This window comes from Siniperca chuatsi, linkage group LG3 (assembly GCF_020085105.1).
Source record: "Siniperca chuatsi isolate FFG_IHB_CAS linkage group LG3, ASM2008510v1, whole genome shotgun sequence".
NCBI classification, from domain to species: domain Eukaryota; kingdom Metazoa; phylum Chordata; class Actinopteri; order Centrarchiformes; family Sinipercidae; genus Siniperca; species Siniperca chuatsi.
Window position 1 is genome coordinate 11173497 of NC_058044.1, and position 9375 is coordinate 11182871.

Here is a 9375-nt window from a genome sequence, read left to right on the forward strand (position 1 = left end):
TTCTAAAGTCTCAAGGCCTGATTGATCCCTCATTTGTCACAGTCATAGAAAAAAAAAATCCAAAAAGTACCTCTAACTGTTCTTTTTTTTCACTTCCTCCCCCTTTCTTTTCTCCACAGTCTTTCTTTCACCATCCATTACAAGTGTGTGACAGGTTACAGACGAGGTGAGAGGAGAGAACAATGTGTTGTGACCCTCAGTGCTGCCCTCCAGCTCAGCGCCTGGCTCCAACTCCCTCTCCCAGCAGGCTGTGGGGGGCCTGGCCGCCACCCCTCTACCCGCCTCCCTCTCCACCCCTCCACCACCACCAGAATCAATCCCTCTGCAACACCATATAAACGATCCACTGAAGTCCATGCATCACAGTACAGTGCACCACCAACAATGACCAGCCATGTGGTTCGGGACTGAGAGAGAGGGAGCGAGAATAAGATGGAGAGTTATTACAGGTATATATAAAATTGAAATGGAAGAGGAAAGTGAAAAGAGAGTGACAAGGAAGCAGAAAAAGGAGAATTTCTAATTGTGTGTTTTCTAACAAATATTGCGATTGCGAATCAGATTGCGATATATATTGTTTTAAATGTTTGTACCGAGCATAATCAGCAACTTATATTGTTTGTACATGAATAGAATCAGATAAAATAATGCAGTTTCTTATTGTTGAGGTCATCCAGGATTCAAGTCAGTCAGTTAGAGAAAAGTCGACTTCTAAGTAAACTTGCCTAGTTTTCTATAAAGCTCGCATTTATTAAGATATTGCATTAGTGGTAGCCTATACCTAACATTACTCAATAATATTCAGTCATTGCATTCAAAGGTTATATAGCGTTATAGCATTCTATTAATTGATAACAGTTACATAGTTGTCGTCTTTTGGTAATAATGAAAAATTGTGTAATGTATACAATGTATATTGTTCTATGACATAATAAAAGTAATTCAACTAAGTCTTGTCGTACAATATTTAATACTAAATGATACCAGTGCTGGAAAGTAACTGAGTACATTTACTTAAGTGCAGTACTTAAGTACAATTTTATGCTTGGGAAATATTGTATTTTTTACTCTACTACATTTATCTTATTTACTTTTCAGGTAACTAATGACTCATCAACCTAGGATGAGTTTATAAAATGATACATTGTTAAGGATTAAACTACCCAACAGTACTATATATAAAGAAGTTAAAATTAGCGCCACCTTGAACAGCCACATAAATAAAATACTGCTTATATGATATTAGTAATAATAATCTTGATAATATTATATATGATACGGCAATATAACACTGACAGGGGGCATTCTGCTGCCTAATAATACTTAAACTACCCTTTGTATCTAAAACGAAGTGTAAAAACGACAATTTGCCGTTTTCCAGGGGTTTATGTGTTGGACTACTTCTTGGCTGGGAGCAGTAACTTCCTGGACTCTCCACTGGTTGCCTGGCAACTGCTCAGAGCCAAGAAATACTTTAGCATATAAGCCCCCATAAAACAGCAAATTGTTGTTTTTATACTTCTGTTTTGTATGGATTAAACAAACGAGAAATAACATGTTAATTAGTGAGCTTTATAGGTTCTGGTGGGAGAAGTTTGTAACCCTTGGACGGAGCCTGGACTAGTTGTTTCCAGTCTTTGTGCTAAGCTAAGTTGTGCTAACTGGCTGCTGGCTGTAGTTTTATATTTAATGGGCAAATATGAAACTCCCCACCAGAAAGTTGAATGAGCATATTTCCCAAAATGTTGAACTATTAAATTTGGTTGCTGTTATTATAGCTGGCACAATCGATGTCTGCTAACTAAACCTTTCGCCTCCAACAGCTTGTTGAAACACTGCTAATTGTGTAAGTTACCATTAAAATTGTGGCTCTAGTCATTTTAAAACGATGAATCATTCATCCGTAGCGCATGTGTAAAACAACTGGTAGATTCAATGAGCATCTGAGGTCCTCTCTGGTCAGCCACTGCTATTGTTTACTTCAAGTGTTACTCTGACTCCCAGAAGTCCCCTGGGAGCCCAGTGCCCTCCCTCAAACCTCCCCCCACACCCTCACACACACACTAACACACACACACACACACAGTCTACTATGGCAAAATTGTGTTAATTTACCCAGCCAGTAGTATTAACCATATTATATCAAATAACTGCCACAGACAATTGGGCGGCCAGCTCCGTGACTTCATTTTAATTGATTTTCTTACATGCTCTCAGCCGCGGATGATTTGGTTTCCCTCTGACACTATGTTTATTAAAGGCATATTGCATAAAGGAATAAATAGATATTGTTGGTTGGATTTATATGAGCTTTGAGGGAATGCAGAGATTCGCCCCTTGTTTTAATATAAGCCCGGCTTTAAGTGTTTAGTTTGATTAAAGTCAATATGTTTGAACCTCGGGGCCAAAGGGACACCTTAGTGTGTGTGTGTGTGTGTATGTAATGGTGTGTACTTAAATGTGTGTGTTTGTGATGGAGAAAGTGAGGGAAATGGAGAGGTGTATACATTTATCCCAACCTGTCCATCACAGCGAGAATCCTCAGCTACCTGGGTGAGCTGACTTCATTGGAATATGTAACACAGCGAATGAATAGATCCACTGTTAGTTGGCCAGAAACAGTTTTTATTTTCTGTCTTTTCTTCAAGTGGAATGGCTGCGAGGAGACCCCAGGACCATTTCATCTTGAACATCCTTTACCAGCTGTCGCAGTCTTAAAGGCATGCTGTTCAGCCCACAGAAAATCCCACTAATCATCTTTTTGTGTTTGAGGGCACAATATGCTGAAACAGGCAGGGTGCACACACATACACACACATATATACACGTAAACACACACAAACATACGTGCACACACACATGCAGACACTGCCAGCCTGCTGCTCTCTTGTCCCCATGCCCTGAGGGGGAGAGAAAGAGGGAGAGGAGGGGGGTTTCAGTATAATCACTTGTTAGAGGTCTGGCTCCGTCCCCCCACTCTCCTCTCTCTCCCCTTCTCTCAGGAACCTCCTTACTCCTCATCCAACTGTTCTGTCCATCCACCAATCTGTACAGTATCTCTTAATCTGTTTACCCCATGACTTCTTCCTGAATGTCTGCTCTTCTTGCTCCCCTGTCTTTAAATGTCTCTCTCTCTCTCTCTGACTTTCTGCAACTTTCTGCCGCTGAATGTGTCAGCTTACTAGATATGTGTAACGTCTGTTTGTTTGTGGGTTTTCAAAGGAATACAATATGAAGCACAGAGGTCTCAAGAGGTACAATTTCCATGGCATCAGTCTGAAAAAGGAGAAGGTGCAACAGTCGCAGGTCAGATCTCAGAGAGGAATGAAAAAGCATTTAAAAATCAGTGATAACATACAGTGTGACACAGTTTTACCTAATATGAATGTGACCCATGAGCTCCCTTGGCTATAAAGAGATCACAATTTCAAGTCAGCTTTGGTTAAATGTTTTGCTTGTATTAGTTATGCCATCTGTAGAATTTTTAAGTTTTAATTTTTCCTAATAAATTAAGTTGCTACATAACAATATAAAAACTACATTGGCTGTGTCATAAAATATTTGCATATTGCATGGTATTCTACTGTAAATTAAACATTTTCCAATAAATTTTTCCACTATTCCACATATATATTTCTAATATATATTTTTCTATTTCAGTTTTTTTTAATCTACATTGAACCTAACATTACATTTTGGATCTTTAAGTAATCTAAAGTATAGGTTTTTAATGTGATCTGTGTGCTAATGTTTTCTTAAGCTATGAAAACACAGAGTCACTGTCCTGACAGTTTTAATGTCTTTACACAGTAACATGAACTGGAGTAAGGAATCCCACTGCCTGAGGGGCGCACAACGATTGACATCAGGAGGAGGGCATATAAAGTCCAACCCACCTGGTGATGTAACTGATCAGTCTAAGATAGGCTTCTGTGTGTACGGCAAAGGCGAGTCTATTTTTTCATCCTTAGTAAGAATATGTTACTCTTAGTACATATTCCAATTTAGCAAAAGTTTGATGATTTGTCATTAGGCAAGGCAAAAAAAATATCCTCGTAAATGTAAAAATTCACCAAAAGGTGGTAACAATGTAGACAACGATAAATTGTAAGTTTACATTTGATGGATTATGTTATAAATCTAAACCCACTAATTAACCTTGATTTCTAAGATTTTGTAATTGGATTATAAATGGATGTAACAGAAACTAGAGAATATTTAACATGAGTTAGCAGGATAAAGAATAACTTTACCATCAATTCAGTGCTTTGAACAGAATGCAGAAAACAATGCAACTCAAAATAAGTAAAAAAAAATAGCCAAAATCTTCCACACAGTTTAATAGGAATACAAAGTAAAAGAAGGGCTTTTTATCTCATTTTAGTGTACCACTTGTAAACAAGGCCATTTGTGTCAAACCATCTAAATCCTGTCTTTGTACCTAGTTTTGTACTGTAGTTTAATACTTACACAGGGAGTTTTAAGTCATGTGAACAATAAGTGCTTTCTCTAATTTCCCCACTCAATGACTTTATGAGTGAACAGCTAATGCATCATTCTTCTCGTTGACTAATGTCCTGCTCCATTTTGTCCTTCTCGCTTTGCCATCGCCCGCCGTGCAACACTGATTAATGCCATCACAGCAAATTAGATAGCCAAGGAACAACATGTTTATCATTTTCAAGCATTAAGAAAAGTACTTTCCTGCTTCATTTCCTTCAGTGCATTCAAAGCAGTGGGCACATCAAGGTGATGTATGTATGTAGAATATAGAGGGGAAAATATTAATTGGAATTTAGCCAGAGATGTGGCCTTTCTTCTAAAGGTTGTGAGACAGAGGACAAGAGCTGAGTGTTAAGGTACCTCCAAGTAATGATGTCATTCTTTACTGTACACACACAGTGAAACTGACTTAAAATGCACAAGGCCTGTTTGAATGCTAAGACCAAGGTTTTCATAAATCTCTGTTGTACTCCTTTAAAGCTGAGAATTCTACGTTTCCGAACATTGTCGCCCTCTACAGCAGCAAGAGGTAATTTAAATGATGTTGGAACAAAGATGGCTAAATATGCAGAGTCATGTTTGTTTGTCTAGTTGGCTACAGTACATAAAGAACAACTTTATTGAAAGACCAGCGCGTTTCGGCTTGTGGCCTGTGAAGTTACAGGCCATAAAACCAAAATAATGAGCTGAAAGAATTCTTTGGAGAGCTTAGGGGAACTGCTAATTCTCTGTGGGTTCATCATGTGCAACATGTGCATTACCCATTTGATCCATTGTTAATATTAAAACATTGATTAGTACAGCTTTAAAGTTTAAGTATTTAAATTAGTTTTATTTTTGTAATTGTTACAGTGGAAATGATCCTGTATACATTATGATTCTTCTATATAATCTTTTGTGATATTTTTATACAGAGAACATTATGCTGTACCATACAGCTCTTTATGACCTTCAACATGTTGACCATTTCTGTTTAGCTGTTTCTTTGTTTTATTGTTTCCTACATAAGCCAATCAGAAATTGTGCAAGAGCACCTTTAAAATCTTGATAGTCCATTGAATTACAATAGCAGCCTCAGGTATTGGCAGAAAGAGAGCAAGTACTCACATATTCTCATATCATTTTCATCCTCATATCATGCTGAGAACGTAGCCTGGCATTGGTATGTTCTTACCCAACGTTCCCTCTCCCGGGCTGTATATCACATCATAAAGAATACATAAACCCCTTCTCCAAAAAAACCTACTCAGTCTCCAAGGCATCAGTGCCTAGCCCTGTTCTCTAAGTCTGAACAAAAAAGAGCTGAAACAAAGAACTTTCCTTAGAAAGAAAAAGAAAAAACATTGCTCAAACAAAACAAAAATCGAGAGACAATGCTAATAACTGTAAAATATGAATGGTGACTTGACATATTTGCAAATGCGCTGAGAGGGGCTACTAAATGCGATGAAATGGGAAACCAATGGCGTGGAAGAAAGCGGTTGTGGGCCCCCATCTCTTGCCATTAGATGTTCAGTGGAAGCTGTCAACAGAAGGCGCATTTGCCTGCCAAGCTCCCTCTCTGACTGAGCTCTCTGCCTGCAGCACGCCCCAAGCTCCTCTTTGACTCAAAGGGTTCATTTCACTTCTTTTAGCCTCATTCGCATGTGGTGCTACACAAAAACCCGGCTTGCTTGCAGCCTGCCTCTTGTGTGTGTGTGTGTCTATGTAAACTTGTGTGTCCATGTGTGTGTGTTCTCATGTTTGTATGTATGCCTGTGTGTGTGTGTGTGCATGTTTTTTTTTTTTTTGCACAAGTGCACGTGTACATGCATGTGCGTAAATCACAAGGTGATGCCAGGATCCTCACTATTTGCACTGATGCCCAAAAAGCAACAGTGACAGAAACAGGGAAAGAGACCAGAGGGCAGAGTCCATCATTAAACGTTTTCTAGTGCTATTAGCATTAGGCTAGCTCTTTTTAACTGAAGAAACACAGTTACCTGGTATTCACTATGATATATTCATAATTATACCACAGTTAGCTAAATTGATATTGATCTCTTGATGAATTTGTCCACCCTTCTTCTGTGTAGAGTGGTGGTTCCCAACTTGGGGATCAGGACTCCCCAACGGGTCGTAAGATAAATGTCAAAAGTCACTAGATGAATAAAAAGAGTGACATATGCAGCCTGGGACAAGGGGTTGCAACTAGACATTGCTTCACTTTAAAGGGTCACAAGCCAAGAAGGTTTGGAAACACCAGTGTAGAGAATTGATAATTAAGGCTCACCTGTCTCGGTTTTCTCAGATTTGGATTGTTATTGACTCAAGACTGATTACATGGTATGGACCAAAACGTCATGTACAGTACAATACAGAAACAGTGGCACCGTAAAAAAGTCAAAACTTTATTGTAAGACCAATGCGTTTCGGCTTGTGACCTTCATTGGTTCATATAGCATTAACATTTATCATTACAAAGAACATTTAAATAGACGTTTAAAAAGTTAAAAAGACAAAAATTACTTAATAAATGCCAAACATCCTTCAAAAACACATTTAATTTACATGTAACATTTGGCCTTTCTGACTGTAATAACCACTAACTTAAACATAGATGTATGGTGCAAATAGTTATTTAGGAAAGTACTTCACCCTATTATTTATTATGCTTGCATTCTTATATATTCAAGCAAAATGTGATTCTTGCCTCCCAGAAGATTTTCACCAAATAATACCCAGACGACGCAGAGCAGTTGAAACCTGTTTTTCATCACGCGCATTCAAAAGTTGTGTTTGTTTTGCCTCAAGATGCTAATCAGCATAGTTTACAGCTCTGAAAATGTGTTGGATAATAGTGGTTGAAGACAAAAAATGGGAAGCTGCTGATCAAGTACTACTGTAGACATACAAAAGCTAAACTACAGTGTTTGGGCTGCAAATTGTATTTTTTACAATCCCATTTTCATGAAGATATTTGTATTATTAAATTTTGTACCAATTTTCACACATTTTTTAATAATCAAATTATGCCGGATACATTACCAGATGTTTTGTTTGTTTTTTTTATTAAGATTTTAAACTAATGAGCTCTTATCACTGGCAAACAAGCAACATTGTTTTGTATATGTTGTATATATTTTCAAGTGTGTGACTTCATATCACTGTGGCTGTCCTCTGGCCAGTCTCTTTAGCTAACAGCCCAAGGGTCGGACCAGTGGAGTGGAAGTTGAAGAGGGCTGTTTGAACGTAATAGGTTTTGACTGGCATGTGTTACACGCTTCACTGCACCATTGATTGAGCGCTTGTTTGCTAAATCACTGCTGGTTTCCCCTGTCTGGTAGGCCTGTGTCACGTGTGGTGTGTGGTCACTTCAGCTTGGAGAGAGAGAGAGAGAGAGAGAGAGAGAGAGAGAGAGAGAGAGAGAGAGAGAGAGAGAGAGAGAGAGAGAGAGAAGAGCAGGTGCAACCCTGGTGACCAAAAGAGGACATAAGTTAAAAATGACAATAAGAAAGAGTGAAAATAAAAGAGACAGAAAACAGGCGATTTAACAGATTAATTTCCAAATCTTAGCACTTTGGTCTTTCCTCCATGGACACTCAGCATAACACCCCTCCTCCCCCTCTTCTCCTCTCCCATTTCACTCCCTCTCTGCCCCCACCTTTCTTGTTTCAGACATGCTTTTTACAGCTTGGAGGATGTGGCAGTGGAGGGAGGTTGGTGTCATGGGCCAATGTCACTCAGCCAGCCATCCAGTCAATGGATGTGGATCTCTGAGAGGAGACCTCCCAGTGGCTGACTTTTGCTTCCTTACACTCTCTCCTCCGATCTTGTCATTGCCATTTTCATAGATAAACAACAGACCCTAACTAATAGGCTATATGCTTATGATGAAAAACATTGAATTGTGTTGTAAGGCAGTTAGCATGAGCACTGGTCAGTTTAGGCCGAGTGCAGATGATTCTCACTGGTTTGAGAGATGCAAATATGAATTCAAACATGAAGGCGTGATTTGTTTTCATCTCATTTAATCAGACATTACTAATAAGTAGGCTCTTAACACTTTTATTAAACCACTTACATGAATGAAATATGTCGTTTACCACCCACAAAAATGTCTGTGCCCCAGGCAACATGTGATTTCACAAAGTGCAGTCCCATTCCTCATAAAACACTTGGAACCCCTCTATCGTCCTGCACTCAAACGTTTTCACTGAACACACAGGTGATGTTAATTAATGTCTGTAAAGGTTCATTCAGTGCTTCAGGCTTAGGGTGGACATTGGGACTGGGCCAGGTCCTCTGAAGGACACAACTCTGTGAGTCACGTCCTTCTAAGTGCCTGAAAGCAACAGTGAACCTACTACTCCTTTCTAGTCTCACAGAGACCAAAAATAATTAATTCATGCTACACTGAGGTGGTCTCTGTGAACTTGCAAAGTAAAACATCTGCGTGTTTATCACCAGGAAGTAGCACTCAAATTAACAAGTGAACATAACAGGTTGTTTGCAAATATATCTATGTAACTTCCATTGATCTGCTGGATGTTATTTATCTGTAAACAAAAACTCCAGCCTTATATTAAGAACAAACTCAGGGGTTTATTTCTGGCTTATTTCCATTGGTTTAGTTCATCTGATGTATTTGGCGGTGACTGATGACCACCTGAATACAAATTCCTGGAAAACTAACAAGGTGTGGCTAACATGATATTTACCAAGTTTATGAGTTAGTGCACCATTGAAGAGGTGACTGGCCCACAATGGAACACAGGGGGTGTCCCCAAAACTGAAGGAGCCACATTTGCAGGAACCTAATAACGTATTGGTCGTGAAATGGAGGTTTGAATTTGTGTCATCTGTTTCTCACACCTCAGGCCTTTTGCAAAA